Here is a 21,885-nt window from a genome sequence, read left to right on the forward strand (position 1 = left end):
TTCTATGTATTCGCAATACATTACATTTGTCTATGTTAAGGGACAGTTGCCACTCCCTGCACCAAGTGCCTACCCGCTGCAGATCTTCCTGCATTTCGCTACAATTTTCTAATGCTGCAACTTCTATGTATACTACAGCATCATCCGCGAAAAGCTATCTACTAGGTCATTTATATATATTGTGAAAAGCAACGGTCTCTTCCACGCTCGAACAGCGCGCGAGAGACGACACTTAGATCTTTCGTTGAGAGCTCTGATTTCTCCTATTTTATTACAATGATCATTTATTCCCGTGTAGTGTGGCGTGAAGTATGTCCACATTCGAAGGAGAAAGTTGGTGACTGAAATTTCGTGAAATTCGCACCGCAATGAAAATCGCCTTGTTTTAATGCGAAATAGCAGTGCTTGTGTTATCAACATGTACGATATAATTTTCTTTCGGACAAGGAAGCATGTATATTTGATAAATTACATCGTAATTCCTAAAACACAGTCTCTGCTATTTCGTATTTATTCGCCAATACCAGGACCCTCTACTATCAATAAATGTGCCCTTCCTGGACAGGATTACACGTACCGTACCAGAGCAGGTTGTGACACAAGGACGACGGCCTACGTCCGTGATCCGTGCGCGGATAGCCGAAGCTGTTAAGGCGACCGCTCGGTTTAAACGGGTAATCCGAGTTTGAGTCCAGGTCCGGCACAAATTTTCGCTGTTGTCATTCCATTATACAGCTGATGGTTGTTCGTATTCGCAACTGCCAATGCATTTAATGTTTTTGTTTTAAAGATTGCCACTCGAACTCGTGTATCATTTCCTTGACACACACTCCCCTATTTCACAGTATTACAAAACGAGCTGCCCTTCTTTGGGCTTTTTTGATGTCCTCCGTCAAAGCTATACAGTACGGATCCAATACAGCGCAGCAATACCCCAGAACGGGACGGATGAGCGTAGTGTAGGCTGTCTCCTCAGAAGATCTGTACAGTAAGACGTAGCCTTCAGTTCGCTTTCCCCACAACATTATCTATACGAAAAAATCTCATTCTTGATGACTACTGAAGCTATTAAGAAACAACAGTGAACAGAAACAATATCTTCTTCAAATGTTAAATCTGTCTATTGTTAGTATTCTAATAAATACAAGGTTTTGCCTGCAACAATAAAATGTTATTTAAAACAAATCTTAATCACTGTAGATAGTTGTCAACACCGTGCTTCGTTTTGCATAGTTTGGGACTACAATACAGTCCAAATATCGCTAATTGTAGCTACACCAGTAACTCCCACTGTTCTTAAAAGTGCCGAACTTCCACGGATAAAACGTCGTATGACGTTAACTATGTGTAATACAGTCGTATCATAATGTAGGTACATAGTTGGTGTTTTTGGAGACTGCCTGAAACATATGTTGTGAATAGTATTAGTAGTAAAGAGGTAATAAATAAACCGCCATGCCTTATGCTAAAATCTTCCTGCATGAACAGCGAAAATTTAGTAAGCGATAAACTTTCTTCCCATCATTTTGTGGGAGTCAGTAAAATAAAGTTTTAAAAAGGTTTGAAAGAGAGTGTAAAGTTTACTGGAAGTTGCTAAGTGCTTTGATTCTCAAATACTGGATGAATATAGTCTCGGTAATTTACTCGCAGTGACTTATGCTGCCTCCAGACATATATATAATTTCTAACTTTACTGCGTTAAACCTGCGTGGTAAGATTGTATCTCTTAATGAGTAGATGAATAAAGCATTTTAAATCTTTAAATTCGGTCAGTAATTGTATAAATTGATGAACAACAAGTTTTGTTGCAGCTGGGACTTGGGCAATAGTTTTAGCTTTTTAGTCATTTAGTAATATATAACGAACTGTCAAATGAAAACCGAACAGCCGTCACAACGAGACTGTGGATTGGTCCATTCGAAAGTAATCACTACAGGCGTTAAGACATTTATCCCACTGAGAGACGATCGATTCATGTTTCATAGAACGCGGTCGGAAGCTGCTAGCTCCACCACCGCATCCACTCTTCCATTCCCTCGACCGACTGAAACCACATCCACACGTCTTTCTTCAAGTCACACGATGGAAGATCCTGCCAGCACGGAGAATGTTGCAGTGTTTACCAACCAAATCGCCGAAGCAAAGTCTGTGCCCGCCTGACAGTGTGGGGACGGTCACTATCGTGCAACAAGATGATTCTGTTAGACAGCATTCCTGGTTGTTTTGACACTGTGGCGCGTCGAAATTCTGCAAAGTGTCTTCATAGCGCTGCGTACTGGTAGTGGTTCCACGCTCGAGGAAATCGAGGACAAAATGTCCCCTGCAGTCGAAGGAGGAGGTCGTCATGACCTTACCGGAAGTTGTGTGAACATATTTGGATTTGAAACTTCCTGGAAGAAGACTCGAATTCGGGACGTTTGCTTTTCGCGGCCAAGTGCTCTACAAACTGAGCTACCCAAGCACGACTCACGACCCGTCCTCACAGCTTCATTTCTGCCAGTACCTCGTCTCCCAACTTCACAGAAGCTCTTCGGTTCGCAGGAGACCTTCTGTGAAGTTTGGAAGGTAGGAGACGAGGTACTGGCAGAAATGAAGCTGTGAGGACGGGTCGTGGGTCGTGCTTGGATAGCTCAGATGGTAGAGCACTTTCTCGCGAAAGGCTAAGGTCCCGAGTTCGAGTCTCGGTCCGGTACACAGTTTTAATCTGCCAGGAAGTTTCATATCAGCGCACACTCCGCTGCAGAGTGAAAATATCATTCTGGAGATTGATTTCTTTGGCGGGAGAGGTGTGGGATATTTCAATTGTTGGCTTTGCCGTTTGCCCTCGGACTACAGAAAGGCGGTCGCACAGAAGCATCCTGTTGCGCTATAACGCGCTTTCCCATACTGCCAATCGGATAAGGGCTAGGCTTCAGCTATTTGATTGCGAAACACTGCAACATTGTCCTTACAGCCTAGAGCTTCACCGTGTGATTTTTAGATCATTGGCCACCTGAAGAAAGACATGAATGGACGTCGGTTTCAGTCGGATGAGGGAGTGCAAGTGTGTGTGTGTGTGTGTGTGTGTGTGTGTGTGTGTGTGTGTGGGTGTGGGTGGGTGGATCCGCCAGCAGCCCACCGCGTTCTACGAAACGGGAATTAATCATCTTATCTCTCAGTGGGATAAATGTGTGGTGATTACTTTTGATTGGAAGTATTCCATGGTTCCACTGTGGTGGACGTTCAGTTGTCATTTGACTGCACCTCATAGACACGGAAAGTTAACGTGTTTGCGTCTGGGCAGATATAACAATAAATCAATATCCAGAATGCAGAAGTAAGACAATTCAACGCAAAAATCAAACCTCAAGCACGATACTCAGTGGAAAATTAACCATCGAAAGCACATCGTTAACTAAGGGTACACCTGCAGACCATTAATAGTTTAACACCAGGAAGTGTAGTAAATAATGAAATTTTACTTAGTGTCCATACATAGCACAGCAGGAAGAATGCAAGAATGGATTTATACGTGATTTACGTCGTCTCTAACAGTAATAGCGGCTCAAAGCCGACAGGGCATCGAATCGAACTGAGACAGGTATGTTACGTCATCCCGTACTGCTTCAACTCTATGCCAGAGGCCATGATAGAGGCTCGTGGGTGGTTGCGTGTCGGTCTCTCGGCCAATCACGACCCGATGTTTTCAGTGCGAGACAGATCTGGAGATCGTGCTGGCTTGGGAAATAGTCTAACACACTCTGCAGCGAGATAGCACCGCCAACACGAACTCCTGAGTTAACATGTTGGAAGGTAACGTCAGGGAGACCTCGACGCTAGAGTACAGCCAACGCTCTTAACACGTTAGAATTGTTACGGCTGCGATCCAAATTACCAGCTATGCCAAATAGAGGTGAACGTGTTGCGCACCAAAAGGCATGCCATACCATCACACTGGCCCGTATGACAATGACGAGTGCAGTCTAGCGACGTTCTTTCTCCTAGGAGGCCGCGCATACGGATGCGGCCGTCAGCATGCTGTACGCGTAAGAGACGACATTATGATGTTACCGTAGGGCTTCTCGAGGACTTCGTACTGCTCTAAAGTCCGAAACTGGTTGCCATCTAAATAGAAACAGACTTCTGTGCAACTTCGGTGTTTTTGTAGTATCGTTGAATCATAGTAAGTGGCTGTCTACTGCCATCCAGCATGCAGGAAGTGAGAAATTTTGTTTTATTTCTCTAGATCGCAAAGTTATACAATGATGCAAGATGTTTAGATTTTTATGACACTCATACACGCCCTCACACATATATACAGGGTTATTCTAAATGATGGTCCCACCTTCAAAAATTCGTATGGATTAAGCACAAATCCAAAATGAACAAGCTTTATACCAATGAAAAGGGGAAGTTTCAAAGTTTTTGGCGGGCGGACGGGCGGTGATGGTTTCAAAAGCGGCCGGTAGAGTTCGCTCGATAATGCCGTCATTCCGTTTTACTGTCAGTTGTGAGTGGAATGGCGACTGTGGAGCACAAGGTTTTTTGCGTTCTTGAGTTCTCGAAAAGTGATTCGCAAATTGCTGTGCAGCGGGCGTTTCGTACCAAATTCGGTATTCACCACCATCTCGCAAATGGAATAATCTTTGCTGTACAAGCCCTACCGATTACAACTTGTGCGGGCTTTCAACCCCAATGACAAAGAGAAGCGTCTTGCATTTTGTGGTTATGAGCTAACAAATCTGGAGGATGACGCATTTCTACAGCGTGCAATTTTTAGCGATGAAGCGACGTTCCACCTTAGTGGAAAGGCCAAAAGACACGATGTTCGCATATGGGGGTTTGGAAAATCCACATTCACCAGTGCAACACGAAAGAGACTCACAGAAGATCAACGTGTTCTGTGCCGTGTCACGTACAAGGGTTTATGGACCATTTTTCTTTGCGGAAGGAACTGTAACGGGAATCATGTACCTGGACATGTTGGAGCAATGACTGTTCCCTCAAGTTATGGAAGATTCCCAGGACTTTATTTTCCAAAGGATGGAGCTCTACTTCATTGTCACAGTGATGTACGAGGCTTTTTGAGTGACTCCCTTCCTCAGCTCTTGATTCGGTGGCAGGGCACTTCTGGCCACCGAGATCTCCTGATCTCACACCCTGCGACTATTTCTTATGGGTCTTCAGCCGGCAGAGGTGACCGAGCGGTTCTAGGCGCTACGGTCGCAGGTTCGAATCCTGCCTCGGGCATGGATGTGAGTGATGTCATTAGGTTAGTTAGGTTTAAGTATTTCTAAGTTATAGGGGACTGATGACCTCAGATGTTAAGTCCCATAGTGCTCAAAGCCATTTGAACCATTGTGGGTCTACATGAAGGAAGCTGTTTACTTCCCGCCTCTACCAACCACTCTGAACGATCTGTGGAATCGGATAACTGCTGCCGTGCACTCAGTATCAGCAGATACACTTTCTCGTGTGTGGGACGAGTTTGGCTACCGTGTCGATGTTTGCCGTGCAGTCAGCGGTGGCCACACTGAACATTTATGACATGTATCACATTTCTAATTATTAAATAATAATTAAAACTAATTAACTACAAATTATTAGAAATTATTAAATTTATTAAATTGATACAAAACATTATGAAAGAAAACTTTGAAACTTCCTCTTTTCATTGGTATAAAGCTTGTTCATTTTGGATTTGTACTTGAATAAATACGAAGTTTTGAGACTGGCTCCATCATTTAGAATAACCCTGTACAATGATGCAACCTGTCTCGATTTTTATGACTTACTACTTGGTTGTACAACACGTGACGCGTTGCGCACCGTAACTATAATTTTATGATCTGAAGATGATAGCTAGCACAATCGAAACCGGTCGTATGACTGCCGCGTCACATGTTGTACAATCAAGTAGTGAATCATGAAAATCGAAACAGCTTGCATCATTGTATATATACATACAGTTTAGAGCGGACTCAAATAAATTGCGCAGCTCAGCATTTTTCACATTAATTAACATTGTCAGAGTTGAAAGAAGTGATCAGGAAAGAATTCTAGCAGTTTATAAAATAGAATGGCTGCAGACATGTCGGTAGCCTTTGGAACTCTAGGGAACGTCCCGCACTTTGTGTTTGATATTGCGGATATACTGCCGGTATAGCTGCGCCTCTCGTCCTGTCACGGGAGGCGGCTGTATGCGCTACGGAGGTCACGAAAGAAATTCTCGCCTGTTCCTCGCGCTGGCACGTTCACAGCATTTCGCAGAGTCGTGTCACGTCCTTTGGGGCGCGTGTCAGCTTCCACTTGTTCCCCAGCTCTGCGCGTGGCTCTAAGAAATTGAAGAAAGTACGAGAAATGTAAAATGTGTTCGTGGGGAACAGTTCCGTGAGACAAAGAGGACCGAAATTGCTCTGTGATGAACTACTGATAGGTACGTATATCCATCTGCAGTGTGGTAAAACGTCAGTTTCAGCATGTGTAGACAATACATTACTGATGCACTGGTGTAGTGTTTCGGTGTACTGAATGGGAAGTTTTAGAACCACGTGCTACAAATCTCAGGTTGATAGGAGCTTCAAAAAAAGCTTAAAAACTTGATTTCTATGGTCACTGTGTATTAAAACTCTATTAAATGGGAAACTGAGATGAAAAAACTATGTAGTGGAATAAGAACGAACTTCATTGCAGCAAGTATTAATCAACGTAAAATAAGTGTGAACCCAGATGTCACTTCTGTATGGTCGGTAATGAGCTCTACATCTAGTTTGCTCACTGAGTCTGCACAAATTTGTTTTGATGTAGTTAGATCATTCAGTAACAAAAGCTAATGAACGACAAAAGAAAAAAGGTTGTCAGCTTATATTCCAAGTGTCAGCAATGTAATAAAATTATATAAAAATTGTATTTCACAGAATAGTTGCTGAAATCGGTTAATTGCACGTGACTATGACACAGCGCTAATGTAAACTCCAATAACAACTGACAATGGGCATAAATTCCTGCAACGCGTCGTCCTACGATCGAACAAACGTAATTGACGCCGCACTTTATTGTGTAAATTAGAACGAAAATAGGCAGTAGTAAACTATCACTAAAACAGATGTCAACGACTTAGAATGCAATATAAATAGGAAAAACGTATGAAATGAAGAATGACTTAAATATTTTGCCGAAAATATGTGATAAAACGCACAGGAAGCTACAGAATAAGACCAAAAAGTTCATGTACCAGAATACGACAAACATGAAGTGACTATCAACAAACAGAAACTAGGAAGGCGGTGTTCGCAGTTTACATTAAAACGCAAACTAATGTTTTATTTTCCAAGTATCGATGGTTGCTTGTGAAAGTAGCAAATGTATTGGTTCCCAGAGATATTTTCTGCCATCAGCAGCTTACGCCTGGTCAATGGGAAGTATTTTGTGTGTCGCCTACTGTGGAAGAGAGAAACTGGTTTTTATTAACACATTTTTCTTACGACGACTTCTTGTCTGTCAGTCTTTTTGGTACAAATTTTGCAGTCGATTTTAAACAAATTACTGACGAACTAGAAACTTGAAATTTTAAACATAGATCAGAACTGAATGACAATGCAATATTAATTCCCTTTCTTGTCTATCTGTTTGGTGCATGTCGGGCTGAGGGTGAAAACGGTTGCTAACGCCTGACATCTCAGCTGTCCTGCAGGATAGTTGTGTAGTGCTGGCAGTATTGGAATGCATTCCAGGCGGTATGCAAGTGGATGGCCATAGCTGAGCAGAGAAATAGAGATGGACAGAGAGAGTAGGAGGAAGATATGTTTGCAATGTATGTGACCTATTCATACATGGGCAAAGCCACAAGTAAAAACCTAATATATAATCATTTGAATAAAAATATGACCTCATCAAATTTTTTAAACTCATTTGAAAAATTTCAATCACAAAAGACTCAAAATCAGATAATAATTATGTAAATAAAAGTAAATTTTTAATATAACAAATTTTTAAATCAGATCAAAAAGTATAAAATGGTTTCTCCTGAACCCATACATGTTCCTGACACCATGCAAATAGTCCTGAAAATTTATGACTGCTAATTTCTAATAGTTATGACAATATTTATGGGATGAATGTGGGGAGCATGCAAAAGATAATAGTAAGGAGGTAAACTACTCATGCATAAAAATCATGCATTTCATGTGCCCCACATTTTTAGTTATAAATTGTAAAAGTGCTTTCATACCTACAAAAAATTCACAATCACAGATTTTCAGGACTGTCTATTTGTGGTTAGGAATCTGTATGGGGCTAAGAGAAATTATTGTATATTTTTTAAGCTGAGTTAAAAACATTTCATATTAGAAATTAATTTTTATGTAAATTATAATGTGGTACTCTAACGATGATTTACTGTATCAGCCAGTGGTACTCCAGTTCCTTTGTACAAGCTCTTGTTAGTTATGTGCACTATCATTAATAAACAAATGTTGTTCTATTAAGTGTCAGTGTACCTTAGTCTGCGAGGTGCCGGGACTAGCAGTGTATTTAACACTAAATTCGTCGAGAATCTTCATATATAAATGATGCTCTAAGCCTCCGCCCCCATTCTAACTTCGACTTGGATTAAAAAGAAACGCGAACTGACTGTGATCGACCCTGCAAGTGGAGTAGAAAAGAGTTTGGCACCTGCAATATTTTAGTTTTAATAGACATTAATTAAATAAAGGAAAGTTTCAGTAACATAGTGAGAAATGAAAGGGTTGCTCTACTGATTAACAGAATGAAAGTTCTGTCCAAAATAACAATATGATTTATTATGACTAAACTCATATTAATTAACAACGAAACACATGAAACATTTACAATACATCAAATTGGCTCAAATTGGATACTCAAATAAATGCTGTGAAGGTGAAGTTGTCCCTAAACTAGATTGTGACATTTATGCCGAAGTAGTATGTGGAGCCAATTCCTTGCAACTCAAATCTTAAGAGAAAACACACAGCCAACCCAACATTAATTGCTGCTACCCAAGACAGAACAAAGTTAGAAGAAGACGAACAGGCGCGCTCTGCTGAGCTCTGATTATCACCTAGGAAAATCCCTATCTGCCGGTGCTGTGGACATACATTACCAAACTGTCTTCTTAACTGCCAGAACACGATCTGGCGTACCGGAGGCGATGGCTGGTTGCTTCGACGTCCCGTCGTGGTGATGATAATGTCGTGAGTATAGCCCGAAACAAATTATCCTGGTTTGGTTGTTCCAGACTAAAGACTTCCTAGCAATACAAATGCGCCTCTGAGGGAGACGAAGAAGACTCGCCACACAATCACTGACGGTACAGTGATTGATTTTAACAAGCGAAGTCACACTGTAACTCCGATACAGTCAACTTTAGCCAAAACTGCTCAAGACAGACAACATAGGCCGCTTGTACGCAGAACGCTCAATTGCCAACTGTACTCGGAAAGTTACGTTGAAGTCGAAACTTCAGCAACTTCGTCAAACAGTTACAATTAAATAAAAGTATATTAGACAGCCAACGGAAGGCAGGCTGTCCAGAGCAGCGAGAGCTCAGTCTTGTAACCTACTCCGACCGAAAGGCGAGAGCCGACCCCTCAAGAGCACCCGTACAGGCCGAACACAGAACGTTCCCGCCCCCCACGACAGTGGCTGTGGTTAAACGTTCCAATCAGCAACTCGAAAACCGGCGGAAAATTCCATTCTCTTGCCGGAGCACTACCATTCCACCAATGGAGATTCTTGGCGCCAATTTCTGCGCTGATTTTGCTACGTCACGGAGCTATGCCCTGAGCAAGCCAATCACAGTTACTATTTTGCAGAAAGCGCGGGAATTTTCCCACCACAACTGCCTGGGTACACAAGTCATTCCCACTCCTCGCTGGTAGCCCGCCAGAAAGTGTTTTCGCTAAGTTTCCGCAAAGTAACGGAACCTCTACCCCAGCCGCTACTTCAGGCCCATGCGGGCGTGTCTTTTGACAATGTCGGCGTCTGGAAAGCATTAACTCGACTCCCTCACACCCGTCGGCTTAACCCCTTCAAGATCAGCAGAGCTCGCCTGTCACCGGACCACGTGGGTGACGAGAGACGCTGCGTGGGAAGTCCGCGTATGAAGGAATAGCGACTTTTCACCGCATGCAATTAGAGAGAAAAATCGTAAGATAGAAATATGAGAGGGGGCTCATGCCACCTCTCAAGTCTACCGAACTGAAGTAGGTGAATGTTACATCAAATTAACTGAAGAAATACGCTGAGTCCTTGCATGACGAGATTAACGACGAGGGTCAGTATGCCGGCCAACCTGGATGTGGTTTTTAGGCGGTTTTCCACATCCAACTAAGTGAATACTGGGCTGGTCCCTAAGTTCCTCCTCAGTTGCACGACTCGCAGACATTTGAAACACGTTCACACTATTCCATGGCTTACACTAGATGCAGACAGCTGGGGTACACGAATTCCATCCCAGGGGTATCGGGCTGGCAGCAGGAAGGGCATCCGGCCACCCTCTGCAGCTAACATTGCCAAGTCAATAGTAACAAGGCCGACCCCGCATTTCAGTGGGACTAAGGCCACAAGAAAAAAAGAAAGAAACTTGGTATACGAAAAACTGGAGTCGTAGTAACAGCAAAGATGCATGTAACAGCTGTTTTTCATTATACTATTGATTCTTATCTCACTAGGGGTAAGATAGATACTGCCTACAGGAAAATTAAAGAGACCTTTGGAGATAAGAGAACGACTTGTATGAATATCAAGAGCTCAGATGGAAACACAGTTCTAAGCAAGGAAGGGAAAGCAGAAAGGTGGAAGGAGTATATAGAGGGTCTATACAAGGGCGAAGTACTTGAGGACAATATTATGGAAATGGAAGAGGATGTAGATGAAGATGAAATGGGAGATACGATACTGCATGAAGAGTTTGACAGAGCACTGAAAGACCTGAGTCGAAACAAGGCCCCCGGAGTAGACAACATTCCATTGGAACTAGTGACGGCCTTGGGAGAGCCAGTCCTGACAAAACTCTACCATCTGGTGAGCAAGATGTATGATACAGGCGAAATACCCTCAGACTTCAAGAAGAATATAGTAATTCCAATCCCAAAGAAAGCAGGTGTTGACAGATGTGAAAATTACCGAACCATCAGTTTAATAAGTCACAGCTGCAAAATACTAACACGAATTGTTTACAGACGATTGGAAAAACTAATAGAAGCCAACCTCGGGGAAGATCAGTTTGGATTCCGTAGAAATACTGGAACACGTGAGGCAATACTGCCCTTACGACTTATCTTAGAAGAAAGATCAAGGAAAGGCAAACCTACGTTTCTAGCATTTGTAGACTTAGAGAAAGCTTTTGACAATGTTGACTGGAATACTCTCTTTCAAATTCTAAAGGTGGCAGGGGTAAAATACAGGGAGCGAAAGGCTATTTACAATTTGTACAGAAACCAGATGGCAGTTATAAGAGTCGAGGGACATGAAAGGGAAGCAGTGGTTGGGAAGGGAGTGAGACAGGGTTGTAGTCTCTCCCCGATGTTATTCAATCTGTATATTGAGCAAGCAGTAAAGGAAACAAAAGAAAAATTCGGAGTAGGTATTAAAATCCATGGAGAAGAAATAAAAACTTTGAGGTTCGCCGATGACATTGTAATTCTGTCAGAGACAGCAAAGGACTTGGAAGAGTAGTTGATTGGAATGGACAGTGTCTTGAAAGGAGGATATAAGATGAACATCAACAAAAGCAAAACGAGGATAATGGAATGTAGTCGAATTAAATCGGGTGATGCTGATGGAATTAGATTAGGAAATGAGACACTTAAAGTAGTAAAGAAGTTTTGCTATTTGGGGAGCAAAATAACTGATGATGGTCGAAGTAGAGAGAATATAAAATGTAGACTGGCAATGGCAAGGAAAGCGTTTCTGAAGAAGAGAAATTTGTTAACATCGAGTATAGATTTAAGTGTCAGGAAGTCATTTCTGAAAGTATTTGTATGGAGTGTAGCCATGTATGGAAGTGAAACATGGACGATAAATAGTTTGGACAAGAAGAGAATAGAAGCTTTCGAAATGTGGTGCTACAGAAGAATGCTGAAGATTAGATGGGTAGATCACATAACTAATGAGGAAGTACTGAATAGGATTGGGGAGAAGAGAAGTTTGTGGCACAACTTGACCAGAAGACGGAATCGGTTGGTAGGACATGTTCTGAGGCATGAAGGGATCACCAATTTAGTATTGGAGGGCAGCGTGGAGGGTAAAAATCGTAGAGGGAGACCAAGAGATGAATACACTAAGCAGATTCAGAAGGATGTAGGTTGCAGTAGGTACTGGGAGATGAAGAAGCTTGCACGGGATAGAGTAGCATGGAGAGCTGCATCAAACCAGTCTCAGGACTGAAGACCACAACAACAACGTTGATTCCAAACTGAACGCAACCTTTCCCACGTTATTGAGACTGGTACCCCTGATTCGAGCCGGCCGGAGTGGCCGAGCGATTGTAGGCGCTTGTCTGGAACCGCGCGACCGCTACGGTCGCAGGTTCGAATCCTGCTTCGGGCGTGGATGTGTGTGATGTTCTTAGGTTAGTTAGGTTTAAGTAGTTCTAAGGCTAGGGGACTGATGACCTCAGATGTTAAGTCCCATATTGCTCAGAGCCTTTTAAACCATTTTTGAACTCTGATTCGAATTAACTTAAATACTGTCTCCTCTTTTAATTCGTTGTGTATAATCATCTTCTAAATATACTTAAAAAATTAAACATGTTCTACAATATGCTTCAAATTTAGTAGCTGTACCATTACGGTTTATGGAAAGAGTGTCATGAAGTTCGACCTCGTAATATGGTCCAGACAGTGCTTTCTTCGCCGACAAGTAACAAACAGAGGAAAACACTACCGTGCTATGTAGTCAGTAAGCAAATCTTCATAATGGTTCACTAACATTTTTACCACACTGTTTTGCGCTAGTTTCTCACCGATCAGAGCACTTGTTGGCGAGAAGTTAGTACCGAAGCGAGTTAAAAGTGAGCTCCAAAAGCAGTCTTGTCTTACACAACAAGATTTAAGAAAGGGACAGTAAGACTTACAGTAATTTCCTACTCCGGAGGCTTACATCACTTTATTGTTGAATTATGGAAGACATTTTGTACTCACTCGACAGTGGGTAAATTGTTTGTGCTCGTAAGGAGGATGCTTTCATAACCAAGGTGTTGTGTTTGACGTTTCAAGAGGCACCGTTTAGAATATTTATATCTCATACAAGGAGTGCGAAAAACATCATCAGTTAAGTCACAACGCGGCCGAAAGTGTGTGTTGAGTGATAGTGACGAACGGTCATTGAAGAGGATGACAGCTGTAAAAGTCACTGCGCGACTGATTGTCGCTCTCACTAAACCTGTTAGCGCCAGAACAGTACCAAGGGAACTCCAGATACTGGAAATGACAGTGCGATCTGGAATTCCAAAACCACTCGCCATTAATGCAAAATGTACTAAGGGGAAAACGTGGTACCGAAGCCATAAAACCTAGACTTTACCAATGGAAGAAAGTCATTTGGTCGGCTGAATTTTACTTCACGCTGTTTCCAACTTCTGGCTAAGTTACGTCCCAAGAGTGAAACATAATGGTGGGGCTGGTGGTGCGGGGGGAGGGGGGCAGTTTCACGGTGATGATTCGGGCAGTCATGCCGTCATGCCGCGATATTCAAAGGGCTCCTTGGTTAGTCTGTAAGGCCGCATTTCTGTCAGAGATTATGTGGCCATTCTTTCTGATCAAGTCGATCCCACGGTACAACGATTTCCCCCGTGGTGATGCTGTGTTCCAACAGAGAGCTCTCGTCGTCCAGGACGGGTTTTGTGAGATCGAGGATGAGTTGTTGCGTCTCCCCTGGCCATCACAGTCACCGGATCTCAATATTACACTCATGTTCAGAAAAAAAAACAGAACGCCTTGAACGACTATAGATAGGACGTTCATTATTCATTATGTGATCACACGTATCCGCACGCCTGGTTGAAAATGACTTAAAAGTTCGTGGCGCCCTCCATCGGTAATGCTGGAATTCAATATGATGATGGCCCACCCTTAGCCTCGATGACAGCTTCCACTCCCGCAGGTAGGTTTTTGGGGAATGGCAGCCCATTCTTCACGGAATACTACACTGAGAAGAGGTACCGAAGTCGGTCGGTGAGGCAGGCACGAAGTGTGCGCTCCAAAACATCCCAAAGGTTGTCTGTAGGATTCAGGTCAGGGCTCTGTGCAGGCCAGTTCGCCACAGGCCATGCATTATGAACAGGTGCTCGATCGTGTTGAAAAATGCAATCGCCGTCCCCGAATTGCTCTTCAACAGTGGGAAGCAAGAAGGTGCTTAAAACATCAATGTAGCCCTTTGCTGTGATAGTCCCATGCAAAAGAACAAGGGGTACAAGCCCCTCCATGAAAAACACGATCGCCGGCCGCGGTGGTCTCGCGGTTCTAGGCGCGCAGTGTTTCCATATTTTTGTCAACACCAGTTTTAGGAGAACGAAAATCTGCTGTATAAAAAATGAATATCGGTTCCTAAAACAGAAATTTTGCGAAACTCTTCCTGCTCTATTCGTACGTGAGACCCTGTGGTCTGTTGTGACTCGTTACAAAGTAAGACATTTCGTTTCATTTCTTACACCGAATTATGTTTGTGTTATGCTGAAAAAATCTGCACGGCAATGCAAATGTCGGCGGTATGCCGTATGTATCGCGTTTGGAAACTGGATCCATGCACTCTCGGTACTTGCTGCTGGCGAAAGTAATGGTCACTTTACTCTTCGCCCTGCACTTTGCATTCAGTACTTGTCAGTTCTGCCGCATGTATGTTTTTCACTTCACTGTTAATTAGAAGTTAACAGTGATACACAGTAATAGGAAAGGCTTGTCAATGCAGTGGTAGAGCGACACAACGATGATTTACTGAGCTGTCCCAACAAAGACAGTGACGATGTCTCAGTACCTTTGCATCTGCAACTTTAGCAATTCTGTCAGTAAACTTGTCTCAAATTTGTAAGAGCTCTGATTCACCCCATATTTATGTACTACCTCATAGCATCAAAGGCCATGCCTTTGAAGCTTCAACAAGAAAGAAGAAAGCCTTAATGTAAACGGATCCTGGCTTCCCGTACTGCAGCAAACGACCGTCCCATGTAATAAGAGGAGAACCGCACCGGAAATGATCGCGGAGGAGCCCTCGGACGTCGGCGCTGCAGGTACATATAGTCTGCGGCCGCGAGCTCGGCTCCAGTTCACCACTGGCAATGGAGGGTGAAGCTTTGACAATGCCAGACACTAGTGCTGGCGAAACTTCAGTAAAATCATCAGACGAACGTCGACCGAAGAACCCGAGACAGAAGCAAATTGGCAGTTTGTAAATTGCGGATAATAATTGACTAACCCTCGTAAAATGCAGTTCCTTTCTGCAGATAGACATAGGGCTACTTGACCGAGAGCACACTTCCATCTCATTCTACGAGATTCCTTCTTCGTTCTACAGTGTACACTGTGGGTGCAACGTATTGGTAGATGCTTTGCTTCGGTTGTATATTTTTCAACTGGAACAACAGTTTTACATTTTTTTGTTAATGATTCTGACGATTTAGTTAGACGTCCAGAACTTTCTGATTAGTCCTGAAAACGATTGGTTTAAGCGTACTATCCCCAAATCGAGATCACAGTCTCTGAGTCGGCATCAGAAGAAATTCCAGAAGGCACGCCAGGTTTTTCTCTTCCTTTATACTGCGAGAGTACATCGTGTGAAACTGGAAACAAAACAACCTGTCGCAGCTAGTCATGTTGCCCTTATAGCTGCATGGTTTCAAAAGGAACCACCACAATATTTACGAACAAAACCCATAAATTTAATTATTCTCGCGATACACAGAGTATAACTTGTAACAGAACAGTTTTCTGTACATAATCCATGCGCAAAACGTGCCTTAAAGGGACAAATTCAATCACTATTTGAAAACGAAGACAATAGTGCACCGCATACAAAAATGGCTCCTACGTTTACTTGTTTAACTGCTAAGATTCGGAACATATGAAGCTGCGGCTGCTAGAGGGCAGTTCCTACTGGAGACATAAGACTCATTACAGGTGTAACTAGCACGCCTATGCCACGAAACGAGAAAATTCTCGGTGACTTCAAACGGACCCACATCGGCTGGAGGGGTTAACGTTCCCGTCCGACGCGCTGATCACAATCAACAGCGCACATACCCCCACTTCATGGGACTCTGCGGAGAGGTTTGGTATTTAATCCAGGACACTGGCGTAAAGCGAGATAATTGGGAACTTCACGCCACCACCTCCCCTCCCCTTCTCGGCCAATCACTTGCAGTGAAAACTTCATCCGCCAGTAGGATTCGAAATGGATTACTTCAGAACCGAACGCCACCTCATAGGCGTGCGTTAGGTGCATCAGCTGCAAAAAGGGGGGGGGGGGGGGAGGGGTAAGGCTGCCAGTCGCCTCGCAGTAAGTGCGCGTCTTCCCAACTGGCATCTCCACACTTTCCTCCTCTGTCTTTCCTCTTCACGCTCTGTTTCTGTTCCCGCAGCGCTCGACTCGCTTCTCCTACGCGACTTATGGAATGGCGTCAACTCCACTTCTGGCAGGGAAATGGTGCGAAGTTGGCTTAAAGTCACTGTTGAATTCCATAGATGGACGTTCAATACGTATTCATATACACGACGTTTATGCTCGGTTTTCGTGTACGACATTCATTTTCCCCTCCTCCTTGTTTCCCATACAATCATATAACCTCAACGGACAAAATGCACTCTATAACAAAAGTACGCACCACGAAAGAATTATCCGAATGGGACGGAAATCGGTAGGTGTGACGTACATATAAGTATTAGAACAATAGGGGCACCATTGCAAAGTACCGTTATCAAAGACGGCGGCCGTGACGTCACAGACACACCCCCAGTGACGTCTCGAAGATGGCGGCCGTGACGTCACACACACACCCAGTGACGTCAATCAAGATGGCGAATTTTGGCGGGAAAAAGGTCAATTGGGCTATCTGCACTAACTTAACCCCCCTCCCCCAGAAAAATGGCGTGAAGTTCAAATTCCAACATAATGCGTCACACCCAGGAAAATGGCGGGAAAAATGGGCTTGTCTTTATTATGTAACCAATTTCTAGCATGTGTGTTCGCCACCAGATCTGGATTCCAACTGGCTTAGTTCGTATCGTCGCTACCAGAGAGCGCCACTGTGACATCAGATCATGGCGCAAGTACCGTTATTCAAGATGGCTGCACCCAGTGTATCCACCACGTGGCTTGGTACACAGACGACGCTGTCGCGACGTCAGCTGATGACGCGAGTACCGTTATCAAAGATTGCTCTGACATCCCGAACAAGCCACGCCGACCGACATTTCGCGAGCACGTTGGGGCTGTTGACAGCTGCCACGCCGACCGACATTTCGCGAGCACGTTGGGGCTGTTGACAGCTGCCACGTCGTCTGAGAGTTACCGAACACGTGGGACTGCCAGGTCGCCGCAGCCGGCGCATGGGCCCGCGCTAATAGCGCACCGTGGTCCTGTCTGCTGCGGCAGCGTAACTGTACATCACCGTTTGACCCCACAGCCTCAAGCCCGCATCTTTATACTCGCGCCGTACATAGTCTTTAGTAAATATGCTAACTAAAGCAACACCCACATCGCGCATCTAACCTATCAATTACCTAAGTACTTAATTCCATTTCAATTTTAATCATATTCAATAATTCAGTTTACAATTTCAATATTAAATGATCAGATGAGAAGTAGCACATTTTCCCACTACCAGCGCGGTGTTCATTCATGACCTAGCACCCCCCCCCCCTCTTCACCCCTAACTAGTACTGGCCACGTGATTCGACTTCACGTAGGTATGAAATGGTGTTCACTATACTTTCAACTATCTAGTTTCAACTACTTGTCAAGGTCCAGACCGCCACCTCTTCCTAGGAACCGCCACCGAGTTTGAATTCTGGCAGTAAAGAAAGGTCACTCGTGCTTTCGCCACCAACCTAAGAAAATTGTTGCAAACGAAGCTCACCACCACTAACCTAAGCATCTAGGGCGCAACCTTTTTGTAGGGGTTGCTGGTAAAAGGACTCAGCCTGCACTAGGCTGATGGAGAGAGGAAGGAATGTACGTTATTTGGGAGCAATTTATTTAGGAATGGAGTATATGTATCACAGAACACACGTTCAGACATGCCCCACATCACACAGACATGCAAACTACTCCTACATAACTCATCTATAATGCTCTACACACACGCTTGCTAATTGTAAACCGTCAAAAATAACACATTGCACAACCTACAGACATGTGAACCACTCATAAATAATGCAAAGCATTTACGTCCAGATAACCAAACAACTCGTAAATAGTCAAAACAATAATCCATCTAAAAGACTCTTCTTGCTAATCGTCAACTGTCGAAATCATACACAAGACTTTAAATAAAGAATTAGAGGCAGCACCACCACCATTTGTATTCACCACTGAGTCTATAGTCCAACTGACTTACTTCATATCCATGCCACTAGAGGACGTTCTAGTGACGTCAGGTGATGACGCAAGTACCCTAATCTAAGATAGCGCCATCTAGTGGGTTCACCACGAGCTCCAGACCCCAACCTTCTTAGTACATTTCGTTGCCACCAGAGGACGCCTCCGTGACACCAACTGACGACGCAGGTGCAGTTCTCCATGATGGCGGCAAGCCATGTGTTCTCCACGAGGTCTAATATTCAGTACCACCAGCAGAGGATGCTGCTGTTCTTGTCGTGATGTAAACCAAGATGGTGAGGGAAAATGGTGGGAAAACGACTCAGCCTGCTCTGGACTGCTGGGGAGAGTAAAGATGTAGTGCACTCTGTTTATTTTCAAACAACGTATTTAACGATAGCGTATACCTATCACACTAAGATCCACCCTCATGTGCCTGGGGCCATTTTGCACAGCCCACAGACACGCAATCAACTCGTAATTCCAGTACACAATAGCAAACTGCTCCTAAATAATTCTTCACACTAATGTGTAGACACGCTCAGTACTCATAAACTGTCCAAACAGCGCAAAGTATGGCCTACAGACCTGCCCCCGAAATAATGCAATCAACGCACGCAACCTCAGTCCGCCACCCCCTGTCCAGTAGAGAACACAGGAGGCGCATCCGTCAGATGTCAAACAGTGGACAGCTGCCCACAAGCATGAGGTGGCGGCACCCCCATTCATACGTAACACCTGAGAAATTCCTATCCGCTAGACACCAATGATGACGCGATCGCACGTACGGTCGACGCGGCCGTCAGCTGTCAAAGGACTCACAGACCTCCATTTAGGGCCGCGCGCCACAACACCCGCGAAGTGAGGCAGCCGCAGCTCAGGTCCTGCGCGCTCCGTCACAGTCCCCGAGCCGGTGTCGTCGAACAGCGGTGAAAGATGCATGCCTCTATACAGTCACCGTTATGCTGTCATAGCATTCCAATGCGCGTTCACGCCAGTCTCACATTCGAGGCATCTCCAGGCGCCACTTGTCTTTACCATTGAAGGCAGAATAGCACAGAGCGTGTTGACACATGCGTTCAACCGTACGTACCCGTCCCAGTTTGACTGACACATCGCCATATCGCCACCACTCACCGACCCTCTGTGGGTTCCGTGTTTTCTGTCGAAATCGGGTCGACCCCCAGCGGGCCTCTGGTGGCGTTTGTACGTTGGTCTATACGGACGTTGCTAGCACGTGGATTCCTCTCAAACTACATTGGAAGCGGTTGCTGTTAGGGGCCACCTGGACTCTGAGGTCACGGTTTGCAGTCTTTATCTCCCTCCTGCAGGACTCTTACACCTGCTGCCTTAATTGCCGTTCTTCAGCAACTTCCTCCTCCCTTCCTCCTTCTCGGGGATTTTAATGCTCATCATCCCTTGTGGGGCAGTGCATTCCCAACTAGTCAGGGTCTTCTCAAAGACCAGTTTCTTGCAGACCACGACTTGTGCCTTCTTAACGATGGCTCCTCTACTCATTTCAGTGCCGCTCGTGATACCTTTTCCGCCACTGATCTTTCTCTTTCCTCTCCCTCCCTCCACTCCTCCCTTCATTACCCTGGTCACCACACGACGACTTTTGTGATAATGACAATTTCACGTTGATTCTCTCACTCCCTTCCCGCTCCGCGATGGACAGGTTACCTCATTGGTCTTTCCAAAATGCTGATTGGCCTCTATATACTGCACAGATAATTTTTCTCCCTCTTTGTCGGGTTGTATCGATGACGTCCTACCTGACGTGTCTAACGCCATTGTTCGCGCTGCTAGCCTTGCTACCCCTCGCTCGCTCGTCTGGACCATTTAGCCGCCAGCAAGTCCCACGGTGGAGTACGGCCATTACCATTGCCATCCGTGATCGCCGTCGAGTTTTGCAACACCTTAAAAGACACCTATCCGTTTCCAACCTTATTACCTTTAACCGCCTTCGCGCTAAAGCCCGTTACTTAATCAAACAGAGCAAACGGAAGTGTTGGGAACGCTTTGTTTCTTCCCTAGGTTCTACTGTCCCTATGTAACGGGTATAGGCTATACTTCACTCTCTCCAAGGTTGCCATCGGCAGTCTACACTCCCGGGCCTTCACCTCCCAGATAGCCTTTGCACGGACCCGTTGATTCTCGCGGAACATCTTGCGACCCATTTTGCAACAGCATCAGCCTCCTATCCGGCTGCTTTCCTTCACCAGAAACAGCGGGTCGAAGCTTCCGCCTTGTTTTACCCCTTGTCAGTTAGAATCTTACAATAAACCTTTTACTGAATGGGAACGTCTTTCCACACTTTTTTCTTCTCATGATACGGCCCCAGTCTCAGACTCCATTCATAACCTACTGCTTCAACATCTCAGTGCTCCACAACGGCAACATCTTCTCTGGGTGTTTAACCGTATTTGGCTCCAGGGTGACTTCCCTTCTCAGTGGAGGAATAGCATCGTGGTTCCTGTCCTTAAGCCTGGTAAGAACCCCCCTGTTTGTCGAAATCTATCGACCTATTAGTCTGACAAACGTTGTTTGCAGTTACTTGAACAGATGATAGCCCGTCGGCTCAATTGGGTCCCCGAATCTCAGGATACATTGTCCCCTTACCAGTGTGGCTTCCGAAAGGGATGGTCTCCGATAGATCATTTACTTCGCTTGGAATCAGCAGTTCGGCAGGATTTTTCCCAGCGCCACCATTTGTTTGCAGTATTTTTCGACCTTCGCAAGGCCTATGACACGGCTTGGCGCCATCACATCTTTCTTACACTTCATCAGTGGGGTCTTTGGGGCCCGCTCCCGATTTTTATCCGCCATTTCCTGTTCCATATGTGTTCAAGGTTCGGATTGGTACTGTTTTTAGTTCTCCACGGACCCAGGAGAATGGCATCCCACAGAGTTCTGTATTGAGTTACTTCTTTTCCTCATTGCTATAGACGGACTTGTGGCCTCCATCGGTCCTTTGGTCACCCCTGCTCCCTGCTTTGTATGTGGATGATTTCTGCATTTGGGTTAGTTCCTCTTCGATGGCCTCAGCAGAGCGGCAGCTCCAGGGAGCTATACGGCGTGCCTCTGCATGGATCCTCTCACACGGGTTTCAATTCTCTCCTTTAAAATCGCGGATGGTCCACTTCTGTCGCCGTACTATGGTCCACCCTGATCCGGAGCTCTACCTCGATGCTCAACGATTATCTGTGGTTCCACAGTTTCATTACCTAGGTCTTCTTTTTGACAAAAAGCTAACTTGGCTGCCTCATGTCAGACTTCTGAAGGTAGGATGTTTCCGTAAACTCAATGTTCTTTACTTCTTTGCTCACACCTCTTGGGGTTCGGACCACTCCA

General features: G+C 44.7%; 1 protein-coding gene across 3 annotated transcripts in view; it reads left to right on the forward strand.

The window, feature by feature from the left end:
* The window catches only part of LOC126252923 (tetraspanin-9), a 548,137-nt gene that overhangs the window by 200,582 nt on the left and 325,670 nt on the right, over nt 1-21,885 (forward strand). The window lies entirely within an intron of this gene.

This window comes from Schistocerca nitens, chromosome 4 (assembly GCF_023898315.1).
Source record: "Schistocerca nitens isolate TAMUIC-IGC-003100 chromosome 4, iqSchNite1.1, whole genome shotgun sequence".
Taxonomy (NCBI): Eukaryota; Metazoa; Arthropoda; class Insecta; order Orthoptera; family Acrididae; genus Schistocerca; species Schistocerca nitens.